At 39.3% G+C, this 18,721-nt stretch overlaps 1 protein-coding gene across 2 annotated transcripts in view; it reads right to left on the reverse strand.

Moving 5' to 3' along the window:
• The window catches only part of CNTNAP2 (contactin associated protein 2), a 1,137,498-nt gene that overhangs the window by 677,260 nt on the left and 441,517 nt on the right, over positions 1 to 18,721 (reverse strand). The gene's annotated exons all lie outside the window — the stretch shown is intronic.

The raw sequence follows: 18,721 nt of genomic DNA on the forward strand, positions 1-18,721 counted from the left end.
CAAAGACCCAAATTCCTCAGGAAAGGGTTGGCAGATAATACAGTGAATCTTCTTGCATATTTTTTTTTTACCATATATACTGTATACAGACATTGCCATTTTCCAGGAGGGCAGGTTGTTATTATCACCAGCTTTTTTAGGGAACACTCTATGATCTTCACTATTAATATGCTGCTATTTATCAGTTTGATATATCCCTATCTATACAATTAATGTAAGAGAAACCAAAAATACTTTTTGTGATGTTATTATTATTATTATTGTTATTATTATTAGGAAGAAAAAGTGGAAAGGCAAAGGAACAACGATCTCCCTGTCTTCCCTGCCTTCTAGATTAACTACTAACTAATTAACAGTTACTTCCTGAGAGTATTTTGAAACCATGTTTGCAAGTATTCAGAGTAAATCTGAAGGTCTTCAAGTGCTATTTTAACGTTATTCTGTTTTTTTTTTTTTTCTGTAGTATTGAAGGAGAAACCTGCATGAAATATCTTTACAGTGGCTCTAAATACTTGTAATAGTACAAGCAGTGAAGCCAGGAATGACTGTTGGTAGTCTCCTTTGCTGCTTAAATACTGTTCAAACTTAGACTTACAACCCAGTGTTTCTGAACCTCATTCTGTCTATAAAATGGAGATAATATTCTCAGAAGTGTTTGCTCAGAATTAATTAGGTTTTATTTATGCACAGATCCTTTAAAAAAAAAAAAAAAAGAAAAAAATCCATGCACTGTTTTTGCATCCTTACTCTCTTACTGAATAAATAATAAAAAATTAAGAGACGGGATCATTGATTTCTGTGGCCAAAAGGGAGCATTATCAAAATCTAGTCAGGAGTTCAGTAGACATGGAGAACAGACTCCCATGAAATAGTTCAAGTAATGAGTTCCCAGTCAAGGCTACACTACAATATTTACAAGCTTATTAACTCTTCATTTCAAAACTGAAAGTAATGGAAAATCAAATTTATGACACCCCTACAGAAGCTCTTCCAATAGTTAATTAGTGTTAAAAATATGCTTAATTTCTCTGTGGGTTTTGTCTGGTTTCTTCTGCCAGCCACTGGATCTCAGTCTTTTGCTCCTGATTTAAGAAATGGTTCACAGTTATGGATGCCTTATCCTTTGCAAATACCTGGCAAACTAAGATGAGACAACATTGATATACTTCTAGAACACCAGAGTAATCACACAGTTAAGCCAAACTGTTAGCTTGCCTGGAACAGTTTGCAAAATGACAACATGATCTTGTTTGCAAAAGCTGTATGGGCTGGCTTTTAAAGATACTAGCTTATTTTTTATTAATTTTCCTTCCTCTGTAACTGATGGATGTGTAGAATCAGACTAAAATAACAACATGTTTTTTAATTCATTTTTTTGTTTTATTAAGTCTTTTGCTATGTCACTGTCTTAAAAATTAGGGTCCAATCCCTTCTTAAATGATATCACTAAAAAGTTTCCATTTATTCCTCTATTATCTAGCTGGGACTGTATATTGTGCCGTAACAGAAAACTTTTGGGCAGTCTCTAGCGTGCTTCATACAAAATCAGCTGCAACTTAACTTGCAATAACACACAACTGATGTGATAACACAATACTTAATACTACCATTTAAAAATTGTAATTTCTCTTTTTGTAAAATAACATCAGTTCTGATAATCCATGTGCAGTTCAGTCTGATTGCTTAGAATAACTCCGGTACAAACATTAAATAACTGTCATATTAATATATCAGAGGACATGGTGAATACACAGTTTTTAGGAAGAATGTCAAAAGAGTTCAATCCATCTTTGAAAAGATGTATTTTTTTCAGAAAGAATCCATTTCAGCTCGTACATATACATTACAGTTGCTTAGCTTTGTCAGTCTAAGCTTTTTTAGGGAAGAATATAAAGAACACATTTTAGAGCAGAGAGGAAAGAAAGTTGGAAAGAAAGCAGCAGTGACAGATTCTTGTTTTCAGCAGCTTTTCATAAATTCTCTTAAGAACCTAACTGAATTTCATTGAAGGGAATTAATCAATGGTCCTTCATAAAGAGAAAATCAATTAGAAAGTCATTACCTGAAAATTAGCACTCAAAAAACAAAAATTCCATTTTAAAGCCAATTAGACTATATGTCAGTACTAAGTTGAATTGCACTTTCATTGATGTATGTAAAATGATGAACATCCTCTATCCCTAGGAAATGCAGAGTGAAATATTAAAGAACATGTTTATAGACACTATTGAATTTGTTTTTTCAAGCTTTTTGCAGATAACTATGTTGGGTTTTATAAGAGCTTGGCGTTGTATATCTCAAGTATTAATGTTGTTACTGGAATTAGAGCACTTCGCGAAGCCTTAGTTTTGCTCAACACCATGTCAACACATAATACAACAACCACTACTGTGGAATCCAGAGGGAGGGCTGAAGGCAGAACAGGTATCCTAATAAAGTTTTTCTCTCAACGGGTTGCTGTAGTCCTGGCATGATTTGTGTTTTGTGCCACACTGGAGAGGCAAATGGTGCTAAACAATGAGAAGGAGCAGCAGAGAGCATCTCACAGAGGAGTTAAAGTCTCCCCCTGAGGCTGCAGTGGGATAGTCAGTCCTATTTGTCTCCCTAATTACAGTGACTAGGTTAACCCTTTATGCCTGGGCATGCATCACAGAAAGAGTAATATATCTCTCCCTCACAGGTCTTTTCTGATTAACTGGAGGCAGCAGAAACCACTCCCTGCAAGTCAAATGCTGCAGCTTGCAAAGCTAAAGTGACATTCTGGCAAGTAGTGCTGCCACATCATATAATTACAAGGAATGGGACACCCCCCTACATCTAACATTAGAGGTTCAATCCTAAGCACAGAATCAAGATACAAACAAGACACAGAAGTATGAATTCATTACGTAGCTAATCTGAAATGCATACTTAATAATGTATCATGCAGACATTTAAGTTAAATAACTAAAATATAAATGCCATCTTGAAATGAGATGCTTTTTCTGAACTGGCGTAAAAGGGCTGAACTACAATAACTTAATTTAGGAGCTGAATTTAAGTGCCTAGTGTCAAACATGCTGCAGTTATAAAGACACCTATCAGCCCAGCAGATGTGATACAATGTGTACCATGTCTGAGATGAGCCAACAGCTCAACATGCCTGCGGACATCTCAGCTGGTGATAGCTACCTAAATTCAGAAACAGAGTTGACCCTAGGTACCTAGAACACATCTGTCTGTGTATGAGATTAATCCTGCCTAGTGCCATCTATTTATCTTCTAACAATATAAACTTAGTTCAGATAAAAATCTACCCAAATATTCTGATAACAGTTATTTGTACATGGGAAACCAGGTATTCTAGGCCACAGGGTCATATAGAGTTGAAGGTGCATATGAAAATTCATATCCACTTTTTCATGTATTCTTATGAGTATTTTTGTCTTTGGGTTCAGTGGTTGCAGAAGACTAATGCTTGGAAACAAAAAATACCAAAAAATGGTCCCATTTGGTCAAGACTGAAAAATTAATCACTGTGTTGGTTTTACAGAGTTAAAAAAGTGGCCCAGAACACATTGCACTCCACCCATAATTCCAAAATTTAGCATAAAGGACATTTTAAAGTGTTAACCTAGATCTATGTACTATAAACAGAAAAATAGAAGAATTACATGCCAGAAATAAAGACAAATAATAGAGAATGAGATTGTTCCAAATAAATAAATAAATAGATAGATAAATAAATAGTATCATTAGAGTACTAGGTACAGGAAATCCATACCACATACCATATTCTTATTGCCCCTCATTTAATCTATACTAACAAAACCTATTTTTAAATGATTCATATTTTGTAGTAACTTTTCACACATGTTAAAGATAATTACTAAATCAAAATATACCTGAGTTATGTCTTTTAATGTAAGATAGCAGTATAAATGGCCATTATTAAGGAATATACACATGAGAATTGTTTGAATGTTAATTTCTGTTTTACAGCTGTAGTGTAGGTTCTTTGTCTCTGCTTTCAAATAACCCAAGTTTATCTCAGTAGAATACCCAGACACCTAAGTCACTGCATGTGTTTACGAACCAGTTTAACTCACTTCTGAGAGGTGCTTCTAAGAAGGAATTTAGATTTTTTATCAGCACAAATACCAGGAAGCTTCTCTTTCACTCCAGCAGATTAATCAGCAAGGCAGCTCTGTTTTCACTGCACATCACCTATAAATGAGAAATCTGACGGCTGACTTCTTGTATATTTGTTATTTTAAGTGAAAAAAAAGCTACAGCAATAAAGGATGGGCATATATAAGAAGCTGGCTTTAATCACACCCATGCTATGTTATATTCCTGAAAGCAGAATTAAACCCATAGGGCTACAGTGGAAATTTGTGTGGAGCTCTAACTATGCAATTGCCTTTGACAGCTACATCTTGGCATAATGCTTGGAATATCTGAATGAGTGGCTGGACCACTCTAGGCCTGAGAGAGATGCTGCATTTCCCATCAGAGAAAAGTTTATCAAATCAGACATCTACAAGCTATACACTGTTTATATTTCTACCTAAATTCTGATTTTTGAATTAATGTGTCTTCTCAGAATTTAAGTGTATTTCTTCATGATATACATTGATGCATATTAAAAGGAGTCATGAATGAACAGAGTTCTGTGGAAAGAGTCAAACACTAAGTACTGTAATGATAATATTGAGATCTCAAATATTAAATACCAAGGAAAATAAGAAAGTGGGGAAGGTAAGAGAATTTTTTTTATTTTTTTATTTTTTTTAAAAAAAGGTCATAAAATTGAGAGCCTGCAAATATGTCTATGCTTCTGCTAACTTCTGTTGACAGAGTCCTGGGAACATCAGAAATCATAAATTAGTGGATGTATTGAGTAGTTTCTAGGTCTGATTAAATATCCAGTTTATTAGAAGTTGATTCTGTGTTTCAGAAACAGCAGACAATTCCAATACTGCCTTCTCAATTGGATAACAAACTCAAAGAATGCACAGTAGTGCTTCTTATAAATGATGCCTTGCATGTATTGCCCAAAATTTTATCAAGTTTGCATAGTGAAGAAACATTGTATTTTCACAGTTTTTTTTACTGTAATTACTAGACAGGCTTAAATTATAAAAGTTTCAGAAAGAAACAGAGTGAATATTACTTGCAGAGTAATATAATTGATACAGATTTCCAAAAGACTATCGAGAATATCTCTCACAGAAGACTTACAAGGTGACTAAGTGGTTACAGCATAAGAAGAAAGTTCTTAAATGGTAAAATAACCGATTGAAAGACAAGCAGTAAAAATTGTTGAGTTCTACAGATGAAATCACCAGAGCAGTTGTGCTAACTGTAGTATTCAACATACTCATAAACTAAGTAGGAAAGAGGGTAAGCAGAGAGATAAGAAAGTTTGCTGATGGTAATAAATTATTTGAAATGAATGGTAAGGGTAAGAGTGCACAGTGAAGAGCTGCAGCAGAATATGCCTTATGAGCCTGAATGACCGAAATCAAATGCAGATAAATAGAAAGTGCCACATGAAAAAAAAAAAAATAATAATAATCCTAATTTCACATAAAAATGGTGAGCTCTGAGCTAAGCATTACTATTCAGAAGAGAGACCTTAGGATTCTAATATGTAGTTCCATGAAACTGTCAGCTCAATGTTCAGTAGCTGTTAAAAAGTAAATTAAATGCTAGTATAGGAATACAGTATGAAACAAAATAGAGTTATGCCACTGTAAACCCAAGGTTCATCTACAATTTGATAATAAAGTGAAGTTCTAGTCCCCTCACCTCAAAAAGGATATAATAAAGGTAAAGAATGAGACTTTTGTATGAGAAACAACTGAATAATCTGTGAAAAATATGGATGATAAAAATATGAAAAATGAATTACTTAAAAGAAAAATTAAGAAGGTCTACAAAATCCTGAGTAATGTGGAGAAAGCATAGAGAGATCAATTTTTCATACTCTCCAACTTTTTATGTTGGATGTTAGGAAGAACTTCTTTACCGAAAGGGTTGTTAGACATTGGAACGGGCTGCCCAGGGAAGTGGTGGAGTCACCATCCCTGGAGGTCTTTAAAAGACGTTTAGATGTAGAGCTTAGGGATATGGTTTAGTAGGGACTGTTAGTGTTAGGTCAGAGATTGGACTTGATGATCTTGAGGTCTCTTCCAACCTAGAAATTCTGTGATTCTATGATTCTGTGATTCTTTTCAGTTAAAGACACAGCAAACTAGCATAGGTTCAAAATGAACAAAAGGAGATGATATTTAGGAAAGGGGTGATGACCTATTAAACATATTACCAAAAAGGTTGTGGCTACAAGTCTTATGTGGGTTTAAGAATGGAAACTGGGATATTGTAGGGAAGAGTCCAATGAGGTTTACTAAATACACAATAATACCACTCATGAAATTTTTGAGTTGAAAATAATTTAAAGGTAAAAGAACATTACCTGGAAGCATCATACACGTTCCCCCCATTTTTATTTTTCAGAGGCATTTTCTTACAAACAATGTGGGGAATATGATAGATGGATCTTTCATCTGATTAATTATGGTCACACTTAACTGTTCTTGTTCTGTTTGCTTCATTGAATGACTCCAATATTGCAACAGAAAAGGCAAACTTGATCTTGTTATATTTGAACTTGTTTCAAATGTATATTTTGTTGTTTGTTTTTTTTTTTTTTGTTGTTGTTGTTCTCCCCCACACCACCCACCTTGAAGAAATAAGAAAATAAAATTAATGGCAGTGTGTAAAGCACTGCAAAACTTCTTTCTTCATAGTCTGGGCAATTCATATTTTTAGCCTTGAAACATGAAAAAGGTATATAGGAAAACCTTTCCCTTTCTGGGAAACTGGGAGTCTGTTTTATGAGGCACCCAGTCTGTAGTCTGTGAGTACTGTTTATGAAAACATTGAATAAAGTAAATGTTAGCAAGACAATATGATAAAGATGATAAAAGATGCAACAGTTACAAAATGTTCATAAATATTATTAAACTATAAGTTGGAAAAAAGTTTTCTGACTAGCAGCAGGGGAGAAATCCTGGCATAAACTTCAAATAGTGTTAATGGGGCTAAGTAATCTACCTAAGAGGGAGAGACTACATTTGTATAAGGAATGATAGAATCTCATTGCTAGCAACAGCTCAGACCTAGGTGATCACCTAACAGGTCTGTAGCAGATCCCTTTCCTATGATCAGATGTTTTTTTGTTTGTTTGTTTGGTTGGTTGGTTGTTTTTTGTTTGGCTGTTTTTGTTTTTGTTTTTGTTTTTTTGTTTACTTAAAAATAAATTTTAATATATTTTATAATGTCACTTTAGAGAAATTCAATAAGTTTCATGATTGGATTGTGTCAGAATGCTTCAACAAACAAGCAAATGTATTTCTGACAGACTGCAAGCTGTAGCTTCGATCACAGTTACAGTAAATTAAATGGAACAATTGTCAAATACCAGGTCGCTTGATGTTTAATTCATGTGCAAACACCCACTCCAGGAGTTTTCAACATTTCCTGCACTAGAAATGGTTTCCCAGAAGTGGTCTCTATTTGCAAAGTGAGAAAAACAATGTGAAATTGACATCTGAAAATTATTTTCATAGGATAGAAATGTCTGACACCCTAGAAGCCAAAATTATATATATTTTATTGTGGTTAACATGAAATAATTTATACAAATATTTACAATTCTACTAGTCTAAATCTAAGAAAAATGTGCTCTTAAAAATTTTTAACTGCAAACATTTCTCTTTAGTGAAAAGATACCCCATCTATGGTCCATGAGCCAGTCCAAGCACATCAAAAGAGAGTAATATTCCCACCCTCTTTCCTAAGAACTACCCATATTCAAAATATTCTTACATGTGTCAGTGACCGATTATTTTTTTCTCTTTTTCCTGAGATTGACAGGGTTTTGTTCACAGAAAATCTATTTGCTTGTTTGGACCAAGGATGAACACCACTGATGCCTTAAGTAGACACTGGAAAATCTATGAGAAAGAGTAATCTGGAGGGACGTTTCATTATTATTTTAGGATGTCTAAAATATAATATTCATATATCATATAGTGGAGTACCCTTGCCCTAAACAATCCTGGGCTGTGCAGAAAGGAGCATGAAATAAAGCAGAAGGCTAAATGAATAAGAAAATGCAAAATATGCAAAGAACAATAATTTAAAATGTAACAGGGGAAACCAGAAGAAAGATTCAAAGCAGCATCTAGGGTTTCTTCATCAGCAAATATGGAACATGATCTTAATAGGCATGTCAAAGATGGATTAGAGTTAACAATTTGTGTCAGAATGGTTAGATGCGTGAAAAAGATTTCTGTAATCTAAATGGAAAATCATAAATATATGATTTCCTGAACAGGTTGGATCAATGGAGAGAAGCCAATGGGATGAGGTTCAACATGGCTAAGTGCTGGGTCCTGCATTTTGACCAGAACAACCCCATGCAGTGTTACAGGCAAGCTACAAGGCAGAGTAGCTGGAAAGCTGTGCTGGAAAAGGATCTGGAGGTGTTGGTCAATGCTCTCCTTAACATGATCTGGCAGTATGCCCAGACGTCCAAGGAGGCCAACAGCAAACTGGCTTGTATCAGGAATAGTGTAGCCAGCAGGACCAGGGAGGTGATCGTCCCTCTCTACTCTGCTCTGGTGAGGCTGCACATCGAGTACTGTGTTCAGTTTTGGCCCCCTTACTACAAGAAAGACATCAAAGCCCTGGAGCATGTCCAGAGAAGTGGTACAAAGCTGCTGAGGGGTCTGAATCACAAGTCCTGTGAGGAGCAGCTGAGGGAACTGGGGTTGTTTAGTCTGGAGAAGAGGAGGCTCAGGGGAAACCTTATTACTCTCTACAATTACCAGAAAGGGAGTTGTGGGGAGATGGGTGTCAGCGTCTTCTTAGAGATAACTAGCAAGAGGGAGTGGCCTCAAGTTGCACCAGGGGAGGTTTAGGTTGGAAATTAGGAGACATTTCTTCTCAGAAGGAGTGATTAGGCATTGGAAGCGGCTGCCCACGGAGATGGTGGTGTCACCATCCCTGGCGGTATTTAAGGAAATGTTGGACATGGTACTTCAGGATATGTTTTAGTGGGTGATATTGGTGGTAGGGGGACAGTTAGACCAAATGATCTTGCAGGTCTTTTCTAACCTTAATGATTCTATGTTTCTATGATATGTATGTTCATATGTATTTATATGTATACTAATCACTAGGGTCAGTTTGGATATACTCTATTTCAGAGGATCCTCCATACTCTGCTTTTCACACACATTGTACTAGAACATAAAGCTGAGAAGGGATTTATTCTGATAAAGAGATTAATGAAAGCTCCTAGGGTAATGAGGGAAGGACGGTGCAGTTATTGGGAAGTGAAGACAGGCTGCTGCTGAAGGTAAATCACATGGATTAATGTAAACATTCATTAACAATGAGGTTGTAGGCACTGGTATGATATCTGCAAGAAGAAAGAAAAACCCACCAACAGTTGGCAGGAAACCTGTTAAGCAAGGACAAATAGAATAGGTAAGAAAACTGCACTGGGGCATAAGCAGACATGAGCAGAAGGAAGTCCCTTAATAAATGTGATCAGAAGCTGCAGTGACATGGGTAGGAACAAACATTTTAAATTAAAGAGCAAAAGGAAAGCCACTTCTGTTGTTTAGTTAGAACACAACTCTGAGGTTAGGAGTTGGAGGTCTTACATACACAAACATTACTTTATGTTCTGTATATGCCTTAGACTGTAAGAGAGAATGTCACAACAAAATTTCACATTCCTATGCTCTTTATTTTTATATTATTTTCTTGTTCAAAATTTTGCTTCCTCTCATGGATCTGCTTTACTAATAGGTAAAGTTATTCCTAAATGCAATTTGTTCTCTAGGTACAACTGACATTTTCCTGAGGGTGACATTGTTTTCTCTACATATCTAGAATAGTAGATAGCACTTGTTTTTTTTTTTTTTTTTTTTTTTTTTTTTTTTTTTTTTTTTTTTTTTGTTTTGGTTTGGTTTGGTTTTGTTTTGTTTTGTTTTTGTTTTGTTTTGTTTTTTGTTTTGTTTTGTTTTGTTTTCAGTTTCCCAGGTGTATTTCCTGTTCCAGACTACACTGTGCATTACAAGGTACCTCAATATGTGAATAGGCAAGTCAGCACATTTGCAGGGTAAAAGAAAACCATTTTCTCCTTAGCTATTTCAGGTTTTGCAAAGAGACCTTTAACAATTCAATAAGTTTTGAAACTGCTCCAGGCAGCATGACATGAAGCAATTTTAACATGTTTCAGTACATTAGGTTTAAGGAATAATACTTACTTCTTCCCTCTAACATTGTCCATGTCTCTGTAGTAAAATAAACCATTGGACATAAGGAAGATTTGATATTTCTGTAATAGTAAGTCATATTTCATACTTAAATCTGTGTTGACTATATGTTGTACAATCACATTGGTTGTACATCTATATACGTATACTAAAATACCATTAAAAATGCCAGAAATGTCTGGTATTTATAAATAAAAATAAAAAGAAGCATCACAATAATGGGGAATTTCTTCATGCACTGTTTTTGAAGAACAGACCATTTTTCTGATTACTTGAATACTGAATTAGAAGCTTAAGACAAAAGCAGTATATTTTTAAATAGTTGTTCCACATTCTTGCCTTGACAAGACCTTCACAGCAGATTCTAACATTTACTACTTTAAATTTCATTGCATTTTCTATTAGCATATAACTTTAAAAGTGCTGTTCTGTTTCTCAATTTTTTAACAAATTACACCAAGCACAGAAGCAAGAAGTTTAAGTATCTATGATCTGATTTAGTTAGGAATTCTGTCACGAGCAATATGCAAGTTTTGTCTTCCTTTCCATGCACTTTTTCTAGTATTCATGAAATAAAGAGTCCATTTTTTTTTTTTTTTTTTCCAACTTATATTTTTATGGATAGTAAAATGGAGGGACTCTGTATAGCTTGTTGAGACTATAGTGTCCATTACATTTTCCTCTTCATATTTGCAAGACAGGAAAAAATAATATCAGTCCAGTTCTATTTTATTATTGGGAAAAAAAAAAAAAAATCAGAAAAAAAGCACAAGGCATCCTGACACATTCTGTAAAATTTCACTTCCAGTGATTGGGCAGGACTAACTACAGAACGTTTCCTGATTTGGCTATTTCATTTTTTTTCATTTTCTAACTGAGACTTCTGAAATAGAAGTCCTCTGCAAAGGATGTATTTGTGAGGAAAAATCTTGACTATGAAAACTAATCTACCAAACAACATTTTGCTTATTACCAATGATGATGATGATGATTATTATTAAGCAAGCAGCTTCATATATAATAGTTGTATCTCATTATTAACCTACTAAATAGTCCTACCTATCTGTTGACATGTTTAGAAGGATGGATTTATGCTTTTCTCTGTTTCACTCTTTCATATATGAAACACATATTTTGGGAAAATCATCAGTCTACTGTAGTACAAATACATGTCTAGAAATTGTTCTTCAGTCATGATATCTGCTTTATTGATACACAATTACCTTTGAATGATGAAAAAGGGATACTGCAACCATTCTATTAAATTGCTCAGAACTTATTTTTGCATAATATATCATATGTCAGAATTTGGAATTACTTTACTGGGCATTAAAATTTCAACATCAATTTTTATTCATTTTTTATTGTGGTAACAAAAAAGATCAACATATTAGTCCATCCTTGGCTTAAGGATTTATAACAAAAAATAAATGTTTATCAAATATTTTTCATTACATTATAATATTTTGATATTCTTAATTTTAGTAGCTTAAGAAAGACTTTCCTTAAGAAATCAGAGAAAAACACACGAAAGTTGCACTCTCAAGTTACAGAAAGAAATTCCACATTGATTTTAAAGATAGAATAAATAAATAAATAAATAAAACATTAAGAACTAATCATTTTGCACTGTATTCTATATGACAGCAAATTATGACATTTTATTTTAAGTGTTCAGGGCATGAAAAGAAAAAGATATTAAAGGGTCACAGGCTGTTTAATATTGCAAGCTACTGCTCAGCCTATTTCAGACTGATTGACCTTCTTCTGACTAGTGTCTGATATTTTGTTTTCTCTTTGTTATTTTTCTAGTTGTTTTATAGATTGAGACTATGTCTCCAATGTTAATTTATTAATGAAATGTGTATGATTTAATAAGAAGATAGTGTTTGATTTCCTTCTATTTCTAACAAAGTTCTCAAGGTAAGGAAAGAAAAGTTCATGTTTAGCTCTGTATGTAATCTGATCATTTTGAACTGCCATTATAAGAGCCATACCTACTCTCCCCAGGTGCCTGTTTAATACACTCATTAAAAATGCATGGAAAGATAATTATATATATGCATGTATTATTTCAACTTTCATGATCCCAGCATGCTTCATGAACAATTTGTACACCATCTGGCATAAACAAATACCATTTCTCATTCCTAAAATCCGTACCAAGTACAGGGACAACAGCTAAATGCAACTACAACAAAAGCCTTTTTTGCCCAGGAACACTACCGTGTCAACAGGAAGCTTCAGCAGACCTTGAAATAGGAACAGATGAATCAGAGAGGATATCAATCAGTTAACTTTTGATTTATTGTCCTCTTCTAGTGAACAGAAGAGGTGGATTTTAGATGTTCATTTTCTAAGTTGCATTTTTGAGCAACTGGGTTCATGTAAGCAATGCCCTAAAATTATTTCAGAAGTACTTTGGAAATGAGACAGCTGTTAAGATATGTGATGGAAGTGTCCAGACCCACATGACTGTGACTAGTGATAGATGATGTTACAAAATATCACATTTAATCCTTAGTCTAAATCTAAAAAACAAGCAAACAAAACAAAAACAAACAATCAAAAAACACCCTAAAATTATCTTAGTGAACCACAACACTTTATAGATTTGTTTGTTTGTATAATATATATATATATTGATAGGTATCAAACGTGTTTGAGCCTACTTATAATGACTAACGAATGCATAGCCCCAGATGATACAGCTGCGTATGATCACCTAGACAGCTTCAACTGAACCAGGCATGCTCCCTTATTGTCTGACGATGGTACCAATTTATGCTCATGTAACATTTTGCTGTCTTCAGGGCATTCTGTCACAGCTGAGGAATATCTCACCGTATTAATAAATCAAACCCATAACAATTATTGAATGAGCATTTGCAGGAGGGTTGAGATTTAGAAATGGTGCTTTAACCTCAAAATAATAATAATAATAATAATAATAAAAAGTCAAATAGCAACAGTGTTTGCATGACATTATATGATTCCCCTAAAAGGACAAGTTTATTCACGTTTTTTTCTACCTTCATCAAATTCATTAAAAACTGCCTCTTCTAAGTACAAATATATAAATATAATAAATTATTCTTCAAGGATTTCAGTGTTGCCTCTCTCAATGCTACCCCAGCCCAAGAGACAACATCGATTGGCAGCCATCGACATCTGCTCCCCGAGCAGGGACACCAGAGATGGACACTACGTGTCTAGCTCAAGTGCCAATTTATTGCTGCACAACATAGCCTCTTATACCCCTACACGCGACTGCCCCGGATACTTGTGACCCCTTACTCCACCCACTATCCCTCCTAACTTTTCCCCACATCTCCCCCCTCCTTATGCCATGTCATGCCCCCTTTTGTCGTACCCCCCTTTTCCTGTTGCAAAGTGGATTATCATAGTATGTCTCTAGCTATAAGCGATCATTCTCTTCTTCCTGCGGTAAACACTGCCATCCGTTACTAAGAAGCAGGTTAATATTCACCGTTTGCAGGACTAGCTTTTCAAGCAGCTGTTTCAGTAGTCGAAAAGCAGAGGCAGAAAAAGTGTGCCGGCACCCAATAAAATCAACACCCAGAGTGCAGTTGACAAGAGGGAGATTAGCCACGAGCCTGGTGTCCTTAGCCAATCTAACCCGTCCTTTCCCCACCAGTTTTGGTTAAGGCAGTCTCCATACGCGCTCTCCAACAAGTTTACAACCACGTTCTTGGCTCATTCTATAGCCGTTGTCACATTCTTCTTCCAGTCGATACAACAGAACCCTTTGACACCAGCATCTTCCAACTCAGAGTAGCCGATTCCTGTTTGGGCAAGCAAATAATCTACAGCCAACCTAGTTGAGGATAGACCTTCCTCAAGAGCTCCCATGCTGTCAATGAGATTTGCCAAAGCATCCTCTGTGCGGTTAGCATTTTTCAATGCCCAGCAAGCTAGCCACTCAATTGTATTAGTATTTCGAACAATTTGCGGCCATATAAAGAGTGTCTCAACAATTGTTTGCGCTTGGGTATTCAAATACCATCAGTCATCGCAGTCCGGACCTAGTGTAGGTTCTTTCGGCGAGCACTTGTGACAGCTCCCCGTCCCTGCCATAACCTTCTTGATGTCGTCAGGCGCAAGAGGACTGAATGCTAATGTCCCAAGCATGCAGGGTCTGCCATACGCATTGGGAGGAATAATCAAGTAAGCCCGACCACCTCCACAAAGCAGGAAACGACGAGAAGAGAGCTCGCAGGAGCAAAGCATGTGGGCATAGCTCCAGAGTATCCTCCCCCCTCCTTAAGCACCCAAAGACACTCCTTGAGGTACACCCACTCCACAATCGCCTGACCTTGGCTGTTGCCAGAGATACCCCTAATGAGCTTAATACCCCATGCCGCACACCACCGGAAAAAGGCATGATTAACGTAGGCAGGACCATTGTCAGTCTTTAGGGTGATCGGCACTCCCAGGACTGCAATGGCCATGCGAAGTGCGGTAATACACTGTTTTGCTTTCTGACCTGTGCTGGCAGTAGCCCACATGAGACCACTGCACGTGTCAACGGCTACATGCAAGTATTTCAGCCGCCCGAAGGGTTCAAACTCTGTGACATCCATCTGCCACAGCTCATTCAGGCAGAGACCCCGAGGATTAACGCCAGCAGGCAAGGGGGCCACAGTATTACAAGTGCGGCAAGCTGCCACTATATTCCTCGCTTCTGACAGTGGCAGATTAAATTGCCGGTGCAAAGCGAGGGCAGACTGATGGAACTGGCGGTGGGACTGGGCTGCCGCCGCTTGAAGGTCGAACACGTAGCAGGCAGCATCTACCACCCGGTTTCTCTCTGTGATAAACCCAGGGATCTTGGTGTGACTATGTACGTGTTGGATAAACACAGGCCAGGGACTTTTTGAGAGGGCATTGTATAACAATGTAGCAGTTACAGTATGGGGGGTGGGGTGTTGTACAGGAGCGACACAGCTGCGCCGCTGGAAAGCAATACTGGCTATCTGTGATAATATTCAAGGGCTCGTTTGAGAAGCATGCCAAAGCAAGCAACACAGCTCTCAGCTCCAGTTGTTGAAGTGACATCCCCGGTTCTTGCCTGACCTCCTGATTCCATCTGATCCCATCCCACCACACCACCTCAAATTTGTGTGTTGGCCCCGCTGCATCAGTGAACACTGTGCAGGCCCTCAGCGGCTGCTGGGCAAGTGGGACCACCGGCAGTATGGTGATAAATTTTGCAGTCATTGACCAAGGGGAAGTTCGTGTTGCTTCCACCTGACCAGGATACCCAGCCAGCGCGGCCTGGAATGACATACTATTACACTGAAATAGGTCCAGCAAGGTTGCAGCTAACTCACATGAAATTGATACGGGCTCTGCACCGGAGCATCCAACTATGCTTGTGCAGGCCCATTGTATGGCGAGGGCCAATAGGTCTTCCCACTGCGGTAGCGCGACTTTTGGGGCCACACAGTACCCAAAGAGCAGCGGGTGTCGACTCTCCCCCTGATGTAAGATTATGACCGCCCCCTTATGCTGTAATGTGTGCCCGAACCCCCTTCCCCAGTTCTCGCCTTGCGAGCCCGCCCACCTGCACACGTGAAAAGAAAGACTGTAACAACTTTTGATGAGTAGGCAGCAATCATCGTGGAGCCATCAAATCCGTGTCGCCCTGCAGCAGGTCCGTAAAGGTCTTCATTTCATTTGGTATTAGCAACGCAAACTGTCGTAACCATTGCATTGAGCCTACGAGCAAGCATCCAGCCTCCACAATCAGCCCATTATCCACCCAGGAGAACATAATGGGGTGTCTGCTCCTACTGCCATACTCTCTCCCACCCACACCCTGTACAGATGTCAAGAAAGGATGAAGCGGCCAACTCCTGGGCCATCGAGCTCTTGGAATCGCCGTGACGTCCTCCCGTGTCCACCAGCGCTGGTAATTTCACAGAAGGTGGTATAGGACTGATAAAACCAGTGATCACCAAAGTGATGTTCATCTGGGGGTGAGAGCCGACTCCCATGGTCAATGCTATCAAGGGCACATCCCCTGCCTGCTGTGTTGGTACTGTATTATTGACGACTAAAAGTTGCCCTTCCTCCAGCTGTTGAGGAGGTATTTCAAATCCCTTCTCTAACGCCCCACTCCCCACAACCCATTTCCCTCATGTTTCAGGCCCGTCATATTGACAAGTAAACACCTCAGGGCCTGTTGCCGTACTGCTCCCCTCTACTCTACGCCCTGATCGAGTTCGGGCCATGGAGCCCCGGACCATACTCGCGGACTTGTTTGGGAGCTCCAAGTTGTCTGCCGGGTGGGTGCTCCCCCTCCCGCCTGAGCCGCCTCCGCCGGGCCCTCCCGCTCCGCCGCCGCCACCACCGCCAGGGTCTCCGGAGCCCGGGCTGCCATCCAGCTCCGCCTCCTCCTCCTCCTCCCCATAGCCGAAGCCCTTGGGGAACACATCCGCCGCCCCGAAGCTACCCCTGACCAACGCTGGCTCCTCCGCCGCGCCCGCGCCGCCGAACTGCAGCGCCATGGCCGCCCCCGCCCTGCACCCCGCCGGGCCTCCACCTGCAACGCCAACCCAGGGCGGCTCCTCCTGATCTTCCCGAGGACACTCCTGCCCGTGTGCCCGTCCCCGGGTCCCCTCTCCCTCTGCGGATGGTGCCGTCAATCCCGCATATGGCAGGGGCAACAAGGACGAACTTGTCCCCGACATGGGTGCAGGGAGGTCAGAGGAGGGCAGTGAGGGCAGCGAAAACAGGGGGGTGGGAGCAGGACCCCCACCCGCCGATACCTCACGCATTGGGAATCTGATTATTGCATTCCCCTCCCTCATCCACCAACCCCCCGTGCCATTCTCTGCGGCTTGACCCAAAGGTGGAGAAGCTCTAAAGACGGGTGCACACCAAGGTGCTCCGCATTCCCCCGTCGAGGGCCCACTCTCCCCTGAATCCTTCTCCGCTTTTTCCTCCCTGTCCTCGGTGCCCTCTGTTTGCAACCCCTCCTCCTCCCTCTCGGGCACCTCCTTTTCTGATGGAGTAATCTGCGCCTCCATCCTTGTCCCCTGCTCAGGCCCCTGAGGCATTCCCGCCAGCAACTGCCACATAGAACGTCACTCTTTTGCCTGCTTAAACGTCTCGAGTATCTTCCCAAAGATGGGAATCAACCCCCGAGTTCCCTTCTTCCCTTCTTCAAGCGGTCGCCCAAAGGTCTTCCCCCTCCTTAGGGGACCTGGTGTGCCCCGGCTCCCCGGGGCTCACCCTTTTGATACTGGCCTCACTGCAACCCAGAACTCCTGGGCTCAAGTGATCCAGTGAGCTCAGCCTCTACAGTTCCAGAAAACCGGATGGTGAATCAGCAAATCCCCACTGTTGCATCCATTGGAGCAACGGACGGATCCCTTTCCTTTTCAGTGTGATTCTGCACTGATTCCCTAACCCTTTCAACGTACTTGCCACCTGATCCATGGATGCCATGGCTACCGGCTTTCCACTCCCTAACCAACCGGGCGGCCGCCCACATATCACGTTGGGGTCACCAAATGTTGCCTCTCTCCACGCTACCCCAGCCCAAGAGACAACATCGATTGGCTGCCAAGATGTCTGCTCCCCGAGCAGGGACACCAGAGACAGACACTACGTGTCTAGCTCAAGTGCCAATTTATTGCTGCACAACATAGCCTCTTATACCCCTACACGTGACCGCCCTGGATACTTGTGACCCCTTACTCCACCCACTATCCCTCCGAACTTTTCCCCACATTCAGGCTTTGCCCTGACACTATTCCTCAGGTTTTGTTTCTTCATTAGGAGAAAATAATAAAATTGTTTGGCATTTACACTTTGTAAGTAGTTCACTTCAAGCACCTGACATCATAATAATTCTTGATGAACTTAGTTTTCTGTAAAGAATTATCTTCCTGCTAGTGAAGGTCCATTACTTTCTGTTATATTAATAATTCCAGTTCTGCTACTTTCTCCATACTTGCTATCTTTTTTTTGGTCAGAACTTTTACTTGGCATTTCTAGTGTTTCATGAGCTCATATTTCAAATACATAACTACCACTAAAAGTAACTTTTAGAAAGTGGAACACTTTCTTTCATCAGGTTCTTTGAAATCACTTGGATACATTTGATATATTTTTACTTCTGATGCTTCTGTAGTTTATACTTAGTGTTCAATAATTGTTTCCGGTTGTTTCACACTGCAGTGTCACACAAGATTGTTCTTGGTTTACCTATCTGCAGACTGATGTCTAGGGCAAGCTGTTAGTTACACTGATTCAGTCAAGAGTAGATTTTGGGTGCTGAAATTAACCTGCAGTACCTTAATAAACATAAGAGTTTATTCTATGAATCTAAGGAAGGCAAACTTTAAATA

The sequence above is a fragment of the Oxyura jamaicensis genome, chromosome 2, assembly GCF_011077185.1.
Source record: "Oxyura jamaicensis isolate SHBP4307 breed ruddy duck chromosome 2, BPBGC_Ojam_1.0, whole genome shotgun sequence".
Lineage (NCBI taxonomy): Eukaryota > Metazoa > Chordata > Aves > Anseriformes > Anatidae > Oxyura > Oxyura jamaicensis.